Genomic DNA, 23,977 nt, shown 5'->3' on the forward strand with positions numbered 1-23,977 from the left:
AGGTCCCGCTGTTGTTACTATAACCTTTCCAAACCTTAACTACCAAACTTAACACTAAAATAATGACACCAGATAACTGTTTACTTTGGCAAAATTTAGGTCACAATTTATTAAAATTTTAATTTGAATTAGAATAGGTTGTAAAGAAGGCAAAATCGTGAGGCGACACAACCGAGGTGAAAATACCAAACAGTTTATGACCATCCGGCACTAACCACTGGACCCAGGACAAATCCTTTACGAATGGCTGGTGCTAAATCTGGCGACCGCTTTTAGTTTTATTTGTGTATATTCGTGACATCATCACTGTTTATGTTAATTCAAACTGCATATAAGCAAAAATTGGGCTAGTGTTAAATCTTGCTCTTCCTGAGTGCAGACTACATAGACCTGGGCCCAGAATGCGCTTGCGTAATGTATTCGTTTTATATTTTCCTGTATATTGATACCTTTTATGCGTCATAATGGCTTGCTGTAATCCTGGTATCTTTTGCTATTAAATCTCTTTGTGCATTGGAAACACAATTATCGCATTGGACAATGTTTATTGGTAGCGACAAAATGAACATTACGGTAAGCCACAAGAAGGTACCAACCTGGGTATCATACATAATGTGACAAGCAATAGTAACTATGATATATTTTTGTTTAAGCTCATCAGCATTATGCCAGTTTATATGATATGAATATACTTGCCTTGTGCAAGATCTAGCTGTTTATTTGTTTTTCCCCAGAATATTTGTAGTACTGGTGTTACTACTACTTGTGTGTTAATTCAATCTAAAATATGTTTGGCGATAACTTTAATGTTTGCTGCTTACAACTAATTATTACTGATGTGCAGTAAAAGAAGGAAATGGAAGATTATAGAAAGGAATCTATAAAATTGGTGATATAATCTTGCAGAGCCATCATCACTCCATAATACAGATGAGAAAGTTAATGTACCTGCCAAAGCAATATAGACATCAGTTAAAGGTCACCACACCACCGTTCAATACGATTTTAAGCTTTTTGCTGTGGCAAGATGAGAAACTGATTATCTCAGAAACCTCAAAGGTGCTTTACGATGTCTCTGCTTTTCTAGATATCATTAGGGTCATTGCCAGTTTTGTTGAAAACATCGCAAGCAGTAGGGCTACATTCAGCAGGAAAACAATTTTAGGAAAATTTAGATTATGACGTTGCTCCCATGGTAAGATTTTAATTTTAGTTCATAGTATTGATAAAATTGACCAACATTGCACAGTGTGTGGCCTTATCTAAGACAAACAACATATAATATTAGATTAAGTCAGATTGGATTGGATAAAGCAGGATGGATAATTAGTTTTGGCACATTACCCCTATCAGTATGTATGTGGGGTCATTAGCTAACAATAAAATAGTAGGGTAGCATGAGCCATCAAATTCCATTGCCTGCACAACATATTGGATCATTGGATTTGTGGCAATACATACATATGTACAATATGAAGGCACATCAGAACGCATGGCAAAAAATATTTTACAAAATAAATTAACAATAATACTTAATACTATTATCATTAATAAAAATCTTTGCTAAAAAAAATTATTTTGCATTTGTTTATAGTAAATACATAAATCAGAATGTTCTTAATGCATATTGTACATACAATGCATGTTTATAGTCTATCTTTCTTGTATACATATGTTCTGTGCTAGCTAGTGGCACTCACACATGTAGTTATTAAAACTGATTCATTAAGGATCTTAAATTAAGAAGTTTGTTACTTAGGTCTCCAGGACAAAACCATGTTACAATGCAAGGGGTGCAAATTAGTTTTCTGTTTTGCACAAAAGTTAAATACTGACTGTTTTTTCATGTAGCACACAAATACTTGATAGCTTATTTGTACACTGAAATTTAAAGTTGATATTTGTGTGCTACATGAAAAAACAGTCAGTATTTAACTTATGTGCAAAACAGAAAACTAATTTCCACCCCTTGCATTGTAACATGGTTTTGTCCAGGAGACTGAAATAAGACGTTTCTTAAGTTAAGATCCTTAATGAATCAGGCCCAAACACTATGCCGTGTCAGCTATCACTATCAGTCAGCACTTACACCTACCTTGTAGACAAAACCGACCTTGCATGTTTTGGTTTTGGTTTTGGATCTGTATTTTTAGAAAAACATGTTAAAATATGCTAAAATCACATAATTTTGCACTTTTCTTGTTCCTACATTATTATTAACCTCAATAACACTAATTTCCAGTAATTTGCAGTCAATTTTGACCAACTCACAGGTCACAATATTACTTTCATCCACTTTCGGAAAATACTGCAGCGAGCTGGCTGGATGCTATGCAACAGATCAACGACACAAACACACAGCAGTTCATAGCACATCTAGTAAACATTGCCACACAGTAGTGGCAGAAAAGAAAAGTGGTGCAAGATGAAATTCTCCTTGGGCCTTCTCACCCTTATGTAAGATATTGAAAATGTACAGTTTAACAACGCAAGCACTCCAGTGACAAGGAGTGCCAATTTTGTGGCTGAAGTGCTTGGTTTGTTTGGGCCCCCACAAAACAAGCTACCAATAGCTTAGCTGCCTTAAGCCTAACAATGCTGTCAGTGAACTCTACATTAATAAGCCATGTCTGCTGGTGCTGCATCTTCAATCTCCTTCTCCTCTGTGGATACCTCCCTCTCATCCCTGAAGAACTGTCATACTTATGTAGACACAGGAATGGATATTACAACTGGAGTGGCATTAGATCTGCTTCAGACAGACTGTGGCACGGAACATGTGGGCAGCATGGAATCTGTCATGTTGGAATACGCTGCATTGAACAGAGATTTAAACCAAAAAAAAATTGTGACCCATCGGATGAGATCCCAGATTTAAGAGAGCTTGTACACTGTGATACACTGCGCTTCAGAAGAATAATACAGAGGAGGCCCTGAGGCAGGATGATAAATATGTCCAGTTTAAAAAACAGCTAAGAGACCTGAGAAAACAAATGGGTGTGTCACTGGCCTCTGCAGACTAAGATTTGGAAAATGAAGACGAGGAGATCGCAGTCACTCAGAGCACTCCTATAACACAGTTGGAGATGGTGAAGCCAGTGGGGAAAAAAAGTATGTGGTCACACGTACGAGAGAGAAGCAATTGAAAAGATGATTGAAAACAAACTTCAGCACTTATAGCACATGTAGGTAACATTGGCACACAGCGGTAGCTGAAAGGAAAAATGGTGCATGATGGAAGTGTCCTTGGGAGCCTCCAACCTACCCTTATAATGATAATCTTAAAAAGGACGTGCACACTTTAACAAACCAAGCACTTCAGCGACAAGGAGTACCATAATTGTGGCTGAAGTGCTTGGTTTGTTTGCCCCCCCCCCCACAAAACAAACTAACAATAGGCTTAAGGGGGCTAAGTTAACAGTGCTGTCAATGAACTCTACAGTGGCAAGATGTTGTTGTCATCATTTTCAGCCTCACCCTCATCAGTGTGTACATCATCCTAACAAAATATTAATTCATCCACGCAGGATACCACCATTACAGAAGTCTCTGTAACATAAATGTCAAAAACAAAAATGTAAAAAAAAGCTTTTGCCTTTTGAAAGAAAAAAAGACATATTTAATAAAGGTGAAACGTTACTGTAGAAAAACATAAAATTGACATAATGTCATTTTAACCAAATATTAATAAGCATAACAGCATCAGCTAGCTTCCTTCTCTCAGCTAGATCCCAGCACCTGCCATCTACACTGTCATCATCCTCACGCTCATCAGTGTGTACATCATCCTCGCACAATACTAATTAATCCCTGCTGAAATCCACCATTGCAAAAGTTTGTGTACTTTGATCTAAATGGCAGTAAAGGCCTTCCTCGTGGAATTTGTAGTTAATTTTGATGAACATCCTCTTTTCCTCATTTTTAGGAAGTAGCCTCCTACGCCAATCGCTGACAAGCTGATCGGCTGTGCTAAATACTCTTTCCGAGTACACACTGGAGGGTGGGCAGCATAGGTATTGCAAAGTGGGTTTGTAAATGAGTTGCCATTTTTTTATCCCAGTATGTAAAGTCTGTTGTGTCTATTTCTATGCTGTCGTTAAAATAAGCCTTCACCAATCTTTGGATGTTGATAGTAGGATCAGTTGGTGTTACAGCAGAGGTGCCATGACTTTTGGGCAGTTCTTTTAGACCAGACCAGATGTCAAAATGTTGTGCTGAATCATCTGCATCATCCTTGGGTTTCTTAGAAAAGCTTAGTTTTTTCCTAGCAGAAGTAGCCTGAGAAAGTGGACACCGTTGTGTCAGGTACCACTTCAGCTGTCAACTTGCTCACCAGGAGCTCATTGCATCTCTTGTGATCTGGGACAGTTGGAAATAAAGAGAAGACATAGCTCTTTAACCTAGCATCAAGCATAGTCGCCAAAATGTAATGATTCGATTTCCAGAAGTTAAAAACTCTTCGATCCCGGTGAAGCAAATAAAGTACTTCATTTACAAGTCCAACATACTTAGTGTAATTTCTTTGCTTAATCTCCTCCTTCAGTTTTTCAAGGTGCTTTTCCAAAATTCTAATTAAGGCAATCACTTTCCTCAAGCTAGCATTGTCTTTACTCACTTCACAGATGACTACTTTGAATCATTTCAGCAACTTGCACAACACGGAAAGTATTCTCCACTGCGCTGGGCTAAAATACATTCCCCTCCTTTCCCAATGTCATGACTTTTGGATTAAATGTGGATGGCTTCTCACTGTTCCTCCATACTCACAAGCATATATCGTGTGGAATTCCGCTTTGTTACCACATCTTACTTCAGTTGTTGGCAGGGCAAAATAAATTGATCTTGCAGCTGCTGCAATTTCCTACATGATGTTGCAGAATGCCAAATATGTCCCGAAATTTTTCGGGCCACAGGTAGCATCTCCTGCACGTCCCTGTCATTTTTCAAAAAGCTCTGTGCCACCAAGTAGATTGTGCGAAGAAAACAGGGAATGTGAAGGATTTCAAACAGCTGTAATGCTCTTGCAATATGGGTGGCGTTATTATAAATGACATATCCTCAGGAGAGTCCAAACGGGATAAGCCATGTTGCAATGACATCCCTTAATTTTTCAAACAGGTTGTCATTGGTATCCCTCTTAGTGATACACAGAGTAGCATAACTCAGAATAGTCTGGCGTTGTTGGGTACATGCTGCTACTGTTCCTGCTGCTGAAGGCAATTCACCAACTCAGTGGGCTGTCACAGTCATATAATCTTTAGTTTGCAAAGTTCCTCTTGTCTACATATCTGTGGTTAAGTGTACAGTGGGTAGAATGGCATTTTGTAGCCCAATAATTAAATTTTTAATGGAACCTTCTGGTAGAGGTGAGGAATTGCTTTTCTAGTAAAATGGTGTTGTGAAGGAATTTGGTAACTGTCATGAGCCACGGCGGTACTCACAGCCACCGCAGCTCGCTTCTGGTGCCCTCTGGCGTCCCTGCCGTCACCTTGACGACCGGGACGCCATTTCCGGTTCCGCTTCTCGTCCCGGTTGTGCTGGTAGCTGGGTGCATGCGCGCAAATAGTACAGCCTGTGGGCTGATTAATGTAATCATTACAGGGGGCTGTGTATGATTCAGAGCTAGGCTTTGATTGGTGGCCTTTTGAATTTAAGGCAGTGAGATCTGCAGCCTCATTGCCGGTTATAGCTTACTGTTACTACCATTTTTGCTGACCTGCTCTGCTCCTTGTTCCTGTCCTGTGAATACTCTGTTGGATTGCCTGTGTATTACCCCTTGCTTGGATTTGGACCCTGCCTGTTGTTTCTTGTGACCCTGACCCTTTTGGCTTGTACTTTGGACCCTGCTAACTAGCCCGTGACCCCGACCCCTGGCGTGTTTACAGACCATCCTGTTTGCTCGTGAGCCTTGACCTTGGCTATCGTTTGACTACCCGCTGCTTTCTACCAGTCTCCTGGCCCGACGCTGTGGTCCTGCATTACCAACCCACACTACACGTGGAGCCAAGTCCTGGGGGCATCCGAGTACCGGTGAGCGTGTCAAGCTCTAAGGGAAAGACGGCTGCTATAGGTAAAGATCTCCGTCATCTAGTTCTGTGGGTTGGTGATCAGGGCCAGCAGCCTAACAGTAACGGGGACATAGGACCTCAATTGACTGTCTAAAACCAGCTGCATCAATTGTGGATATTGGACGAAGATCTATTACTAGCATAGTTGTCATGGTGTCTGTGATCCACTTTGCAACTGGGTGACAGCTTTCATACTTCATCCTCTTCCAAATGATTGTTTAACAGTCAAATGTTGTAAACTACTAGTAGTCTTCTTCTTGGTCTACTTCTGAGTTGAAAATCCACTCCCAGCAGCAGGAGCATCATCAGCATCATCAGCAGCAGGACTAAGTCTCAAGAATTCTTCAGAGTAATCCTGGAAAGGGGAGAAGTCATCTAACCTTAGCAACTTGGATGAAGGACTAACTCTGATCACTATTGAGGATATTGATGAGGAAGGTGTTGTCTGTGTGGCTTTACAAACGCTACAAATGGCTAGATAACTGTTGTCAGGATTGGATAAAAATAATTGCACACATAAGAGGTGGATTTTTTGGTCTTATGCCCAGGCATGATTCTTCTTATCACTGGTAAGAACTGCTTCTATAGGTGCAGGACTTACACAAACAACATCATCCTCATCAACATCCTCATTAGCGCCATCGTCAGCTACACAAATATCCCCCTCTTCCTGTTGCAAATACAAAGTGGTATCCTACATTTGTGTATCACCGGCTACACTAAGAGGCATACCACTGACAACCTGTTTGAAAAACTAAGGGATGTCATTGTTACATGGCTTATCCCGCTTGGACTCTCCTGAGGATATGCCATTTATGATAACGCCACCAATATTGTGAGAGCATTACAGCGGGGATTATTCTAGCACATTCCCTGTTTAGCTCACACAATCTACTTGGTGGTACCGAGCTTTTAAAAAATGACAGTGATATGCAGGCGGTGTTCTCTGTGTCCGGAAATAATTCAGGTCATTTTTGGCATACTGCAACAGCACGTAGGAGATTGCAGCAGCTGCAAGAAGAATCAAATTTTAGGGTGAATGTACTTTAGATCAGTTCAGTGGAGAATACTTTCTGTGTTGTGCAAGGTGCTGAAACCACTCTAAGTAGTCACCTGTGAAGTGAGTTCAGACACTCTTAGCTTGAGTCAAGTGATTCCCCTAAGTAGAAATTTTGGAATAGCATCTAGAGAAATTGAAGGAGGAGATAAAACTAAGCAATTCCGTTAACTATGTAGGACTTGTAGATCTAGGACTTCATTAGTTTTGCCAGGATCCGAGAGCTGTCAACATCTTGAAATCAGATCACTACATTTTGGCAAATGTGTATGATACTAGGTTTAAGAGCTATGTCTTCTCTTCCTTTACAACTGACCCAGATCTCAAGAGAGATAATGAGCTCCTGGTCAGTAAGCTGACAGCTGAAATGGTACACGACATGACGACTCATCCTCCCTCAGTTTCTTTGCCAACTGCTGCTAGGAAAAACTTAGCTTTCCCAAAACACCCAGTGGTGATTCAGATGAGTCAGCATGACATTTTGACATTTGGTCTGGTGTAAAAGACATGCCCAAAAATCATGACAGTGCAGTTGTAAGATGAACTACAAATTCCATAGAGAAGGCATTACTGGCAATTACATCAAAGTACAGAGACGTCTGTAATGGTGATGCTGTTATGCTTGTTAATATTTTGTGTAGAATGGCATGTTGGCAATTTTATGTTTCTCTACAGTAAAACTTTCACCTTTATTAGAGAGGCGTTTTTTTCTTTAAAAAGGTACAAGCTTTTTTTGTACATTGTTGTTTCCCTGACTTAAAACCACTATGCACTTGAACATAGGCTTTAGCACATGACGTAGAGGGATTAGTATCATCATGACTGAGACTGGAGAGTGACAAGAACAATGTGACTGAAGACTGGAGAGTGACAAAACACTGCTACCTCTGTTTCTGTGTGACCAACGGTACTGGGACTGGAGAGTGACAAGAACAATGTTACTGAAGACTGGAGAGTGACAAGATCACATGGCACAGTAGAATGTGACTGGAGAGTTTTAATAACACTGTCAGTCCTATTATTTGAATTTCTGTTTCAACACTGGACAATGCCACCTCTCATATTTCCGAGTGAGCTATATCTCTGTAGAATGTCACTGAAGACTTTGAAGAACACTGCCAGCCCTATAATTTGTCTTTCAGCACTGAAAACTGCCACCTCTCCTGTTTCTGTGTGAACTATAACTCTGTAGAATGTCACTGGAGACTTTGAAGAACACTGTCACCCCTCCTCTTTCTGTTTAAGCTATGAGCGCATAGGATAGATATAGCAAGTAATGAAGAAAATACTCATCTAATTCTTCAGTCAACAATATAGAGAGAAATCGTAGAAATTAGTCCCACAGTAGATTCAGTGATATGAAGCAAAATCTCCTGGTAGCAGATAAAGAAATAACTTGGGGTTTTGAAATGCACCAAACTCCAAACTTCATTAAGTATGCCGCCAATCACCTTACGTGTTTCTCAGCTGTCAAAACTGTTTCATTAGAGGTGTAACACCTCTAGTAAAAATGGCAGCTCATTTTCTGGTTATAGCAGTGTGCTGGGGCATTTCCTCTGCATTTGTTCCTTTCAGGGTAACCCCACCCTTTCAAGCACCTGCTATGAATCTATAAATTGATTCAGCAACTTCCACTTCTGTATTGTTTGTTTGAGAGGCATGTTGGTATCAGTAGCTGATGGGGAGTGCTGGTTCTGTATTTTCATTTGGAGGCTTTTGGGGTTCCTCTTGTTAAGTTAGCTCTCAATTTAAAAACACATATATGTATGTCCCAATATAGGGACTCTCACTGTTTACAGTTAGGACCACCCTATTAGCAGAAGCGCCATTGAATGGCGGGTGGCTTTCCATACATTTGCAAATATATGCAACTGAGACTTCTGCATTTTTATGTACAAGTAGAAATGGCAGCTCCTTTGCTGGTTATAGCAGTGTGCTCGGGAATTTTCTCTGTATTTGTTCTATTCAGGATAACACAACCCTTTCAAGCACCTGCTATGAACCAATAAATTGATTGAGCAACTTCCACTTCTGTATTGTATTGTACATGGACCAGATAATGAGGAGGATGATGATGATTGTATTGAAGAAAGGCAGCCACCAGCGTGACCACCAGCAGATGCCCATGATAAGCACATTAACATGCCAGGGCATAAGATGAAAATAAACCCACATCTTGTGTTTGGAAATATTTTTATCCAAACCCAGGCAACATTTGTCAGGCCAAAATAAGTAGTGGTAGGGACATTGAACATCTAGGCACCTCCTCCCTGATACGTCATTTGCAGCGGGTTCATTCAAGTCGTGTTTCCAAACATGCAAATTGTGTATAGTAGCAAGCAGCCCAGCATCATCTACCAGCCGAATGAATAGACACTTGCAATCCTCACTGGTGTCAACACTTTCATCATCATCCTTCAAATTATTAGTACATACTAGTCCAGCATCCAATTATCAAATTCGAAATAAGTTCCCTAATGCAATCTGCGATTCCCAAGAAACGCTACAGCTGCTGTTGTTGCTGCTGAGGAGGAGAAATGTATACAGAAGGGAAGCAAGTTGAGTATATATTTTACACTATTGTCTGTGAAGCAAGCATTTGCAAGAGGAAACAAGTATGATAGTCAGCATCCTGTTGCACAGGTAATCACTAAAGCCATGACAGTTTTGTTAGCATAGGATGTGTGCCCAATTTCCGCCATCAATGCAACAGGTTTTAGACGATTAGTTGAGGTTATGTATCCACACTATAAAATCCCATCTCGATTCTATTTCTCCAGAACAATTCCTCAGCTGTACTGTGAGGTTAAACATAAAATCATTCAGTCCCTAGAAAATGCCATTGTATCAACAGTCCACTTAATCATGGATATGTGGACAAGCGGTCCTGGTCAAAACAAAGACTATATGACCGTGACAGCCCAATGGGTAGGTGCATCGCCATCAGCAGCAGCAGCATCAGAAGCTTCACCATCATCTTCCTCATGCTTTCTGCATAGCAGACCATTAGTAATTTGTAACAAACAACCAAATTAGTAATTTGTGGGTGCCAAAACAAATCAAACACTTCAGCCACAAAAGTGATAGCTCCTGTCGCTGAAGTGCTTGGTTTGTTAAACTATGTGCATGTTCTTTTTATCATATAGGTGGGGGGCCCAAAACCAATTCCACTTTGTACTATTTTACATTTTGGTCTTGTTCTATCAGCTTGTGTAACAGTCGACAATTCAGGTGTCAACAGTAATATTTGGCCGCCAATTCACATTGTGGACAGTATGATTAGGTAGACTTTTCAAATGTTGACGATTGCCCTTGTTTGATTCACAAGGACAGCATTACTCAAACTATAAAAAACACTTATACTGAAACAAGGTGTTTGAAAGCTCGACTCTTGGCTCCCGGTAAATACTCTACCCAATGATAAGTACATATAAAAGTCTGGGGAGGGTATTCATTTTGACAGCATTGATACAGATTATCCAGGAAATATAGTGAAATGACCACACAGTAAGGTCCAATTTAAATTTGGAGTGAATGCCAGGAAAGTTAGCTTGGAAGTGCTTTTCAGCCAGATCTACCTTACTCATAAAAAAGCACTTAAGTAAAAGTAGTAAAACAAGGTGTTTGAAAGCTCTACTCTTGGCTCTCTGTGAATACTCTACCCAACGATAAGTGCATAGTACATAAATAGATGAAATGCAGGTCACCTTCATATCTATTTAGTTTTATCAATGTCTGTATTAACTGTATTAATTATTCTACCACTGTCCATCCAATGAACACTGCCTGTTTCTGTATCATAGATGTATATGAGGGATGTCTGTTACGTTCTTTCTTGATTATGAAGTAGATCAGAGAGTAAAGAGGCACCCTAAAAGTAATCCCCTTTTAGTGAAGGTACCTATGGTCTCTAAAGTGCATTTTTGCAGGGCTGTCAGATCATCTTTTGTGTGCCCTAGTCTAGGGCTTCTATCTATTATTAAACTGTCATGTATTTGTGCGATATATTTGTGCCACTGCTCTATCACTAATTTTAGCCAGTCAGATCACTGCAGACTTTGGTCAAAATTGGTGAAAATGGGGACTGTTGTTAAGGGGTCATTAGAAAATAGACAGGAAATGACTGAAAGTGAATGTTAATGCTATAAATAGTAATATAGGAGCAAAAAAGAGCTCAAATTTACATTATTATACCTATTTTTCGCAATTTTTAATAAAATCCAGATCGAAAACCAAATCCTTTTGCGTTTGTTCGTCAAAAATGGTAGCAAAGCCGAAACAAGGTTGGGGTAAAACCAACACCGGTTTCAAAACCAAAACACAGTGTACATCTCTAGCATCCATCTGGAGGTAAATGTATTAACCTGCGGGTTCTTCAACACCCGCGAGTTCGGCGTCTTCGGCGCTTAAATTTAAAGTGGCGCTGCCTTGTAAAGGGAAACTTCCCTTTACAAGGCAGCGCTGCTTTAAATTTAAACACCGAAGACGCCGAACTCGCGGGTGTTGAAGAACCCGCAGGTTAATACATTTACCCCCTGGTGTTTGGGTGATATATCTCCATCCCCATATCACATGAAAGATAAGCAGAAATAGACACAGAATTGTAGATAAGGCTGCTTATTTAAATAGAAAATAGTGTAGCATCAACCACTTACGGTTTCAGTTTGAATTGTTAAGTCCGATCGTGTTTCAATTATCTGACTGCCTTATACCTGGCTCTGTGCGGCTGTATTTCTCAGTGTTCCTTTCCTTCAGTATGATGTATATGGTCTCAGCATGATGTTATGGATATAGAGATGGGCAGCGTTATAAAAATGAAAACATTTATTCAATATAAAAACAGTAAATGCTTACATATAAACTGTTGTTAAAATCCTGGATTAAATTATCATATCCTAGCCCACTGTTTGGCGTTCCTCCATAACACTCATGGAATGAATGATACGTTGATGCAAATACCTAATTATGTGTCATGACTATTCACCTACACATAACTAAGTGGGTTTCTATTTTTCTTTTTGCTTCAATGGTCTACCTCAACTCGTTTCTGCCATCTACACAACTTTTTCAAGAGAATTATGCTATGGCAGGAGTTTCCTATCCTTTATGTGTTTTTCTTAATTAGATCTTATTTCTCATTGGATGTAATCTGATTCCGGTATGTGTGTTAATTTCTCACATACTATTGGTGCGTGTATCAAACTGCAATTGTGGCTCTTAATTTTTTGTTCTTCTTGTTTATATTTTCTTTTACCAATATTGTATCCCTATTGTTATATAACATGTTCTTCTCCTTATCTCATATTAGTAATTTATGGTTCAACAGTTTTCAATGTACTTTTAAACAATCATTTTGTTCCCTATTCTGTATTGTTAGAAACTATTTGCATTTGTCTTTTTTTGCTGTTGTTTTGTCACGTTATAGTGCAATGCTCTCTTTTTAATTTATTTTATTCTTTACCTAATTAATTACTGCTGTTATTTCGATAATATCACTAAATTTGTTTGTTCTCTTCATTTCATTAATGGTTTAAAGAATTGCTCTTTAAATAACAATGGAAGTGTGTGATGAAAAATATAGAATATCGATCACTTGCATGGTATACATGTTTATGTGACATCTTGTACAATATCTATATATGGATAAATACCTTTTATAGATATTTATTAATAATGCACATTTGCTACCAAATACTTATCTTGTCATGTCCATAAATACTGTCAACTCCCCATGATTAATAACTTCATACATATTACTCATATCTAAATGACAATACAATGTATGGTGAAAAATGTAAAACCCAAGGGGTAAATATATCAAGCTGAGAGTTTTAAGGCAAGTTTGAAATGTGGAGATGTTGTCTATAGCAACCAATCAGATTCTAGCTGTCATTTTGTAGAATGTACTAAATAAATAATAGCTAGAATCGATTGGTTTTTCAAACCCGCCGGAAAACTCTCAGCTTGATACATTTACTGCCAAATCTTTTAAAGGTATCCATGTCTATGTGACACCTTGTTATAATATCTTTATGTAAATATATATTTGTTATCTGTAAGTGATACATATTTCTTATGCACATTTCTTAGTGAGTATTTGCCTTATTAAATTCATATGCCATCCTTGTGATGGTGTTTGCAAATTATTGTCAGTTATTACACATTCTGATAATGCTGAGATTAGAGTGTGGACTACTCTTTAAACAGGTGCTCTCACGGAATAGACAGGAGGAAATCTATAAGGTTGTGATCTCTTAACTCCCTTTTTTGTATGGTGCAAATGATATTGCTAAAAAACACATGCTCAAGGACTTGAATCAGCCACATCTGCATCGGCATGCCCTCGGCATGCCCCTACTGTACATTTCCTTCATTCATCTGTACCTTCCCTTCACCGTTCCACCATTCAAGTCGTAGGTAGCCATAAGTGTCATGTGCGTTGGGACATGCGTTGCATGCAATTGCGCTCATTGGCGTGAGGTCCATTTCTGAGCATGAGCACAGCTATTTCACACAAGATATGGCATCAAATAGCCTAAACTAAAAGCCCAAACTGTGGCTTGTAGTTACACAATAGCAGAAATGTTGCAGCCAGAATTAATAAGAATATATAATAACATAAAATTATTTTGACTTATTTTCTCATTAATATTAGTGGGAGTTGTTTTTTTTGCTGTGGCAAAATAAAATATCACTGAAAGCAGGCTCTATTGGACATGGGCATCTATATTACTAATTCAGATTAAGGTTACATGTCCAAAGGACAGAATATGCTTGTTAAACTCCACAAAAGGAGTGTGCAGAATATTACACTGTGCCTGAATATCTTTTTTTTTAAATCTTTTTGCGTTTTAAATGACAATATTCAGTGTTCTGCATTGCATGACATATTCCTGCATTGTGAAATGTGAATCATATCCTGAATGTTATTTTTCCTTTTTGATATTAATACATTTACTGTACTGTTGGTCATTGGCATTCGACACTGCATATAATGATATGGATGATTTAAGAAAGAGTTATGCCAGTCTTGGCAGCAGAATGCAAAGCAGGTCGCAACTCCATTGTAAATCATTTTAATACATATTTTCCTTGCTCTGGCCGCTGGATCCATTTATTTAAGTAGTTGTAATAAAGGCAGTCAGCGATTCAGTTGTAAGATCTTAAAGATTTCTGTGCACATTGACCTTTTTGTGTTTGCATCTTGACAGGTAAGCTCTCACAAATGCCTCCCATGAGATATGACAAGGGCGGAGAGGTCAGGCATGTTAATGACAAAATTACCATTTACCTTTAGCTCAGCAGGCTCGCTATATGACATTATAAATGTAGGTAACCTCTCACCTGAGTCTCCTGCTGCAATGTATTTTGGGAAACGGAGAATACACTGATATTAACATACTGTTTCATTTATATTTTCCAACTGTCCACTGTGCCCACAAAGCTGACATTCAATATAGCAACAGCACAATCTGTTTATTAGTTATGGAAGTTATTTTAATTTGTGAATCCTTTAAATTAAAGAAGCTTCCCTATTTGATACATTGGAAATGCACCACAAGGAACTGTTCTCAGTGAAAACAGACTTGCCAATATTTCTTATTTTAATAGGGACATCATATAGTGGAAAACATTGATTTCACTTCTTATGGAATGGGTGTGGTTTGGAAGTATTTGGTTAGGGATTGGGCAAGTCAGGGGCGTAGCCCAGTTTGCCCACATTATCCAAACAGGAGTCGTGACAGCTATGTCGGAAGGAAACATTATGTAATAATGTTATTACATAGTGCTCCCAACATAGAAAGGATTCATAACATGCCAATGCTGCATTGAAGCCAAAGCTTGTGCAGCCAAAGAAAAAGATGGAAGAGTGGTAAGCAATCTGAGATTGTCCAACTGTTTTTTAATTACATTCCCAGCATACATGTAGTTCCAAAATAGCTTTATGAGGCAATGGTTGTTAAAACCTGAGATAGGACAAATGTGATACACAAAAGGGGCACAAGCGGGAGCAGGGTAAACAATAATAGGCAATATTGGGGAAAACCATTAGTGGAAGTGAGGGTGTATACAGTGATATGCCATATCGCCACTTATCCTACTGCCATCATTGTAAAACTATCAAATTCCATTTACTCACAGCCACAATACATTTTTCAAACCACCACATCTAAATTTCCATACCATCATTTCTAAATTTTAACTTTGACCACTGGGGCAAACAATGATAGACAGGAGGGGAGAAACAACAGGGTGATATACAAAAGGGGGACAGAAAGTAGACAATAGAGGAGAGAAAACAGATAAGAAGTGACAGAAAAGATGGGTACAGACGATAGGACGGTAGAGAAGAGACAAGCGGGGAATGTATCAGGCTGCAGATTATGAGAAGTCGAACTGATAGAAAACTGCTTTTAAAAAACCTTTTAAAAAGAGCCACATTTGAAATTGCTGCAGTGATTTTTAGCTATCAAGTCACATGTTTAAGACAATTGAGATTAAGTCAAGTAGTCTAAAGATGTCTTTACAGATACTATAATGTTGACCATATTTTTTTAAAAAGATTGTTTTGATTCAACATTATTATCATTGTGCATGCATGAGGATTGATATTCATAGACTAAAATTCCAGTCTGGTTTTAATATACTGTTCTCTAAGATGAGGCTCTTTGTAAATGAGGACAGAAAGGCATACTTGGGGAATAAGAATAGGAGATTTATTCCTTAAGATTTAATTTCTTCATGAGTTTCTTGTGAAGCTCGGTGTGTAGTGACCTGTACAATGTAGGGACTGTGACAGGCAGCACATGTGAAACAGAACACAGTGAGACTGCTTGGAAACAACATCATCTAGACTGCCTTGGGTTGAGACAGAGTTCAGAGAGAAACACAGAGGCTGTCATTGGTGGGAAACTGTGTGAAGCTGGGAAAATAGAGAAAGGAGGAGCTAGAGAGAGGAGGTTGTGGGAGAAAAGCAGGGAGCCAGGAGATGGAGCCATTGAGAGTAGAAGAATTGGAGAATGCTGCTCTGTGGAACCAAGAGTCAGGTTTAATACCCAGAGTCCCACTCAAGAAGAGAAAGGGATTGAAGATGGATTTCAGGAGTCTGAGGAGATGGTCGTTTGGGGTAGAGTCGCTCAGACACCAATGCTGAGAGTAGCCATGACAGATTTTTTATTGAACTATCTATTTGCTAGACTGAGATTTGTGGCTACAGTTTAGTTAGACAGGGAGTTGGTGGGGAGACCTGAAGATATTGCTTTTGCAGTAAGGTGTTTTAGTTTTAAGGGTATAGTGCAGGGAGAGACAGCTATGGATTATGGGACTGAGGTAAAGGATGTTACATGTATTTGAAATCATGTTCAGTTTGGCCAGTATAGCAGTTCAATTACTCAATGTGTTGTGAATCCCTCACAATGGCGCTGTCACGGTCGTCTGAATTTCTTGATCCGATTCGGGACCCTTGGGACTAGCTGGAGCAGGAGTGAAACAGAACTTAGCAGCCTGGATGAACTTCTTGCTCATGTTCGTGCTGATTGTAGAATATAGCAGGGGAATTAGCAGTCTGGAAATGTAGACAGGAACACTGCACTTGTAATGCAGTCAGGAACACTGCACTTGTAATGCAGTCAGGAACACTGCACTTGTAATGCAGTCAGGAACACTGCACTTGTAATGCAGTCAGGAACACTGCACTTAGGAGTGCAGACAGGATTACTGCACTTGTAATGCAGTCAGGAACACTGGAGCCAAGAACTATCCTCTGGAGAGAAGTGTGTTGTTCTGGCAATGAACAGATCACAGCAGCAGGTTTAAATAGGATGTCCCAAACAACTATTGGCTGATCAGTTCATGTGATCACAGCTTCTGAATCTGGTTGGTTTGGAATGATCACCTGACTGCATCCAATATGGCCGCGCCCATGCTGCAGGACAGACAGTATGTGTTGTTTACAAATGAAGGTGTGGAGAACGGGAATGCTGCAGATGACCAGAAGGGACCCAGGTAGCCGTGATATGACAGCGGCGGATGAGGTAAGTGCGGCTAAGATCCCGATTTGTGACAGGCGCCATTAACATCAATGTCAATGTGTTTAGTATATTGGCTCATATTCACTGTTTTCAACAACTTCAAAATCTTTAATTGTGTTCCAGGATAGGTATTGGTTTGTGCATGTCCATCCACAAGTTGATCAAGAGTTGACATAAACAGATAGCTCTGTGGCAAGCTTGAACTGCAGCAATATATTTTGCTTTAGTTGAGTAACTTGTTACTGTTTTTTTTCACAGTACCACGATTGAAGTCACTGAGCTCTTTAGAATTACTCATTTTGTATCACAAATGTTTGCAAATTGAGACTGCATGGCTAGGTGCTTGATTTTATACATCTCGGGTAATGGGTCTGATTGAAACACCTCAATTGAATAATTAACAGGTGTGGCCAAATACTTTTGTCCGTATAGTTTATTACCATTCCCAAGTTGAAACTCAAATTTGGTTGTTGACTTGTACTCTTTTGTGTCACTAAGCCAGTCTGCATTTATATAGCCAGCTAAATTTTTTACATGCATTGCTGGCAATTTCAATTTCTTACGCTTTTCAGCATTCCAGTGATGTCAGATGGAGCTACAACTTCCCTCCACAGTATTCTTAGTTCAGCAGCAATATCTGGCCTTGTTATTAGAGATAAATTACTATTTGCCAATGACCTCTTCATATTGATGATTATCTGGCTACAATGTCTCTTCTTTTTTGTGCCCTTTAAGTATACATGTTCTATAGGATCTTTAACTTCCTTTACATTTCAAAACAGTTTAACGTGTCCTATTTTTTTTTGATTGAGTAGAAAATTTCCATCTTCGTCTCTCATTTTTATTCTGAGATAATAAGTAACCTTTCTCAAATTTTTATCTCAACATTTTGACTCAATATCTCAGTTGTCTCTCTCTTGCTCATATCATGTTATCATCGATGTAAATGAAGATATGAATCCATCTGTAACCCCTGGGTCTCTGGGCGCCACCCAGCACCTGGAGAGGAAAGGGATGTTAAACTTCACAATCAGACTCAGCTTTTCTGAGTTTTCTTCTTGACACCGTGGTTCTACTTCAGTCAGTTTCACTCTTCAGCTTGTGAGGCCTCACAGGATCCATCGGAGGTGGACTCTACAAATCCCTAAGAAACACTTGTAGGAATACATCCACACTAATAGGTAAAGGGGAAAAACCACTTGGCACATTTATTAGGATGTAGTCCCATCAACCAGTAGTCTGACACCTTGTGACTGGTGGGTGGTGTTCCTAAGTGATTTCTCATAACAGCAATTATGGGAAAGGATATTAAGCACTACAACCATAACATTTTCTGGGTTAATTGTAGAGACTTGGAAAAGGATTCAGTGAAACTGAACTGAAAATCTTGTTCTTGCTCCTTTATGCGAATTAAATCTGTACAAGTGAATAAAATCATTTGAGAAAGTGCTGCTAGGGCAGTTAAGATCACTGCATGTAAAATCAAAATATAGTCCGGCGCTCTAAGTCAACCAATATAGGAATCACTATGTGTCGGCATATACATAAGTAGGAGAATTTTGTGCATAATATAGCTATATTGTGATTAGCTACCTACCAATGTCAAGGCATCTGATGTAGGCGAGTCCATAGTCTCACAATACAGTTGAAAGTAAAATGGAAAATTTCATAGAACAATGAAATGAAAATACACATGCGCAGGCAATAATGCAGAGATAATGGTACAAATTCAGTGTAATAATAGTATCTCACAACTTGTATCAGGCTAAACAATGCAGCATTTGAGAATGTCTCTGCTAGATCAATACTTTAGAAAATGTTGTAAACAATGATAATAAGACTGAAAGTCTTTTGCCAAGGTTCACATAATTTGCAATACCTTGGCAAAACCATGTAGAACTGCAGGGGGACAAATTTAAAATGTGTGGACAGGTTTAGATTTTGGATTGAGGGGGGCACATCCAAGCTCAACTCTGAATTACAGTGTAAATCTAAAACTGTCCATAATTTGTGTTCTACATGCAGCAGCAGGCAGTATTTTAAATATATAATTAAATATTGCATTTGCACCCCCTGCATTGCAACATGGTTTGTCCTAAGTCTTTATTTTCTGAATTAATACACCCTAGCAGTCCAAAACACCTTCTGTTGCTTTGTCTCCTATATTGGAGCACTATTCACTTGGGATTTTCATACAGTGCTTGCAGCTGAATATTCTCAGATGGTCCATATGGGAATTCTTACTATTCCATAGCTCATAAGTTGTAGGTGTTATTGATTTTAATGATAGGTTATTTTTTAAGTAGGTTTCTGTGATTTGTGCTTCACAACATACCAAAATTTAGCAATAACTACTACTTTTTTAATCTTGAGGATTTACTGTTTTATGACTGCAAAAAATATTTTGCTCTAATATTTTATTATTGTAGGAAAAACACCAAATTGACTTATAAATTATATTAATCAATGTACTGACTGGAATCTTCCATCTTCCAATTTAATATTAGCAATGAATATATACAGTATATGACACTAGAAAACTTGGAAAGCTATTCTCTTTCCCAATTTTACACTTCTCTCTCAGAGGCTCATATTTAAATCAAATGTGATGAAAGGGCATTGGCAAGCAAGTAATTGTGTATGGATGAATGGACAAAGTAATTTCCAGGCTTATCAGATCATGTTCCACTTGTCTGAATAGTCTTGTTTTAGTTCTGAGCATCTACACGAACTAAGCTGCCAACACCAAATAACACAGGCATAAAAGGATTAAATGTGCCTCTTCTACAGCACTCTAACCCAGAACTGACCTTTAACATAATCTTTTAACTAATTTGCTTGATTTTTGTGGCATTGCAATATTATTGCCTTAATTTCTATGTAAAAAAAATGATTGACAGCTAATAATAAATACCAACTATGTGCAAATAATCTAATAAAATACATAGCTTGAGACAAATAGCAAATGTATAATAAAGCAATTTGCAGCCAATGAAAATGATGTGGCTCATCATAGTTTTCCTTTGGCCTACAACCACCAGCAAGCTATGAGAATATCATATCTCCTAATCAAAAGTGCATTCACAACATGTATTTGGCCTTGCCAGTGTAAACCCTAGAAAATGATATTATTGCGTAGCACATACAGTATAATTGTCTATCTTCTGCAGTACATAATAAAGGTCTATTCCAAAATAAAAAAAATGATAATACATGATGTATTTTATTATGCTCTAAAACAGGCCGGTCCAACCTGCGGCCCTCCAGGTGTTTTGAAACTACAAGCCCCAGCATGCTTTGCCAGTAGACAACCTGTTGATAGCTGGGAGGGCATGCTGAGACTTGTAGTTTCACAACATCTGGAGGGCGCAGGTTGGACAGGCCTGCTCTAAAGCACTTATTTACCTGTCTTACAGAAAGGTGCACACCTACCGTCACTTTTGGGATGGCCCATTTAAAATCTGTCCATGTTGACTTTTTCGGGATGGCAGGTTTAACTGAAAATGCTCATGATTAAATGAGTAGCATATCACTTAAAGTTCTGCCTACCACTTGGGACCCATTGCTCCTACAATGTTAGGAGTTTTATTACATTTCTCAGTTTTATGTGTTTGAACGTTTTTATAACATGAGTTTGTGGTTATTATTTATATTACTCCCATCACATGGATTTAGCAAGGTATACTTTTCCTGGAAGACATTGCTCCTTTATTGAGCTTTCCCTCTGCAGATATCGAAGAGAGTTTCCACATACCATACATGACCCATTATCAATGTCTTCAATTGAAACAGGTTTATGGTAATATTTATAAAGAGCTCATGCTTCCTCGCCACACTATGCCAGAGTCTCTCTGCTGTAAGAGAGCCCTTGTTAGTGGCTTACTTTCATCTATCTACAAAGTGCTACTCGCCTATGGTTTGAACCCAGTTGAATCCCATGGGATCATATCTGTGCGGATAAGGAAGAATGCTGCCATGGTGTACTATAGATTGTACATGGACAAGGGAAATTGCATAAAATATTCTTGTAGCGCCTGCGGGGAACAGGACAGACGCAACACAGAAGAACTTACTTTGTAAACGATGGTCACCTCCAGTTCGCTTCCGATGTCCCAGCTGCGATTCGATCCCAGCAGATCAGCAGCCGCAACCCTTGTCACCTCCAACCACGTCCCTCTAAGAAAGAGACAGAGATTACGGCCGTGTCTACCAGGAAAGGGCTGTCCGAGAACACGGCAATGAACAAGGACACTCTCAGTCCAAGCTCACTTGCTTTGCTCTCGCCAAGGCACGGGGGACTACAGGCACTTGAGACCAGGAATGGTCCCGCCTCAAGTACCTCGCACACCTCCCGGTGAGGGCCTAACCGAAAGGGGGAATCGAGCGTGATACTCACCGGGACACTCCCGCTTCTGGTCCTGCTCTCCTGCACCTCCCCGACACATGCGGATGACAAGGAACACACAGCCTCCCTTTGCACTCTCAGGGAGACTAAAGGTATGCACCCACAACACTTAACCGACTACAACACTCTAATGGTCGGCAACGCAACTTAGTCAAACAACTATGACTAACTAGGTGTGGTGCACTAATGGGAGCTGCTCACTAACCACTATGGGGAACACCAGCAGGTGTTCACGGACTATACCGGAGGGCGGTTCCTAACCCCCTCACCCAGATCTAACCTCCTCACTATGGGGTCACCCTAAGGACCGGCTGCACCTGCCCCGGCTAAGGCTCAGTGGAACAGCACACTAATCCGCGGGCTGACTGCCGCACGGAACAGCCGATTGAACTGAACCGCCCGACTGCCTGTATTCGGGTATCGAACACGTGTCCTTACACCCGGACCCACAGGATAACCTGCACGGAACCGGCCTTGGGGACCCTCAACCAGAACCACGGGCCGCCCCTGGAACTGCCTCAAGGTGTGCTGCACTGCCACCGACTCACTCAGCCACCCCCTCTTGGAACCAGTGTGACCCCGGGACCTAAGTGGCGGGAAAACTACGTATGTTCTTCCCTGACTATGTGTAAGCTGGTAACTACACTTGTCCCCACAGCACGGGTTAGTACAGGAAAACACAGGAAACAAGAGCCTACCTTTAATGGGGGCCTGACGTCTTGCCCCTGGACACAATTATGTAGCACACCCAAAGATACAGTAATACAGATAATTCTCGCCGCACAGACAGAATAAATACAGTATACAGTACTTTGGACGCTACTCACCAGAGCACACCGCTGCTAGCCAACTAGTTGCTACAACACCAACAGGAGCCTCCGCTCTACTGTACCTCCTAACTCTGTGTGCTCACCTCACACAGGACCGCGCCTACACTCACAAGGCTCTCACGCCTCTGTCACACTACCAGGGCCTTATGCCCTACACATCATGGGCCTCTGCCCAACTACATACAGAGCCTTGAGCTCTGTTTATGGGCCTTAGCCCCCTCTCTAACTCAGGGCTCTGAGCCCACTACCTAGGGCCTTGTGCCCTTACACAGCCTATGGGCTATCAGCCCCTACTTAGGCCCTGTGGCCTTCCTATGGCCTCTAGGCCACTACCTAACTAATGGCCTTGTGCCCTTTTACACCTGGGGGCTCTGAGCCCCCTGCCTGGCTAACTAACAGGGCCTTGTGCGCTTTAACACTTTATGGCCTACTGGCCCACTACTTTACAAGGGCCTACTGCCCAGTTCCCTGGGCCTTGTGCCCCTAATTCAATGCTCCACAGGCCTTGTGCCCGACCGTGGCCACGGGCCTATTGCCCGACCTAACGTTGAGTGTACTTACCTGCTCTGCGCAGGATACTCAACTTGCCACGCCGTCTTCTGCCTTCTTTTCCGGGTCTTCCAGACCCTCCAGCCGGCGGCGCCTCTTCTCCGGTTCGGCGCTGGCTCCTCTGCTGCTCTGGAGGCAGGGGCGCTCTCAGCCCTTACAAGGGATCCCTGCCGACGTCCGTGGTGGTGATTTACAGTGGCAGGGTCGCTCCTAGCCCTTACAAGGGCTCTCTGCCACTGCCGGCGTCTTGTTGATAGATGTCTTCTTCTTTTCTTGATCCGCCGCTCAGGACGTCCCCCGACGTCCTTCTCTCTGCTCCGCTGGACTCTTTCTGCCAAAACAGCTGATTGGCTCACCGCGTCGCCAATCTTTTAAACGGCCGGGCACGAGCCGCGATTGGCTCGCATATCCAGCCGCTGATTGTCCAGCGGGGAATGTGAGCCCTGATTGGTTCATCCTCCCTCTGCTGCCAGATCCTGCAAGAAAGAACGAATACTTACCGCCGCTGGATCGCCGGACGGGTAAGTAAGTTCTTTCTTCTTTCCTCTTCACCCACTTGTAGGGCTCAGCAATCCGGGGACTCTTCAGCTCCTCCAGGGGCACAGCAGAACCGGGCACCATCTTTACATTCTCATATGTTTCTAATCTCTGTTGGAAGCAGTGTGGAGATGCATCCTATCCCACATAGGGTGGGTCTGTCCAAGGCTTACTCCTATGTGGAGCCAGATTTATCTTCTTATATTTAAAGTCAAACAGGTTTGGAGGCCAAAATCCCTATCTTGCTCAGACACATTCCCAATTTTCCCAATACACAAAGACTAATTTGGCATATCTTAATTACTATGAAATGCCTGAAAGCCTGAAGCTGAAGAAAAACTGATTTGCCTTCCCTCTCTGCCATATTTGAGAGTGTCTGGTGTGTTCACAAAATGGTACATATTACATGTATTACCAATAACTCCTCTGCTACATTTTTTCGCAGTGATCTCCCTGGCTTAAATTTCATAGGACCCTTCCACTGTGTAATGTCCTGTAGT

Source organism: Mixophyes fleayi, chromosome 5, assembly GCF_038048845.1.
Source record: "Mixophyes fleayi isolate aMixFle1 chromosome 5, aMixFle1.hap1, whole genome shotgun sequence".
NCBI classification, from domain to species: domain Eukaryota; kingdom Metazoa; phylum Chordata; class Amphibia; order Anura; family Limnodynastidae; genus Mixophyes; species Mixophyes fleayi.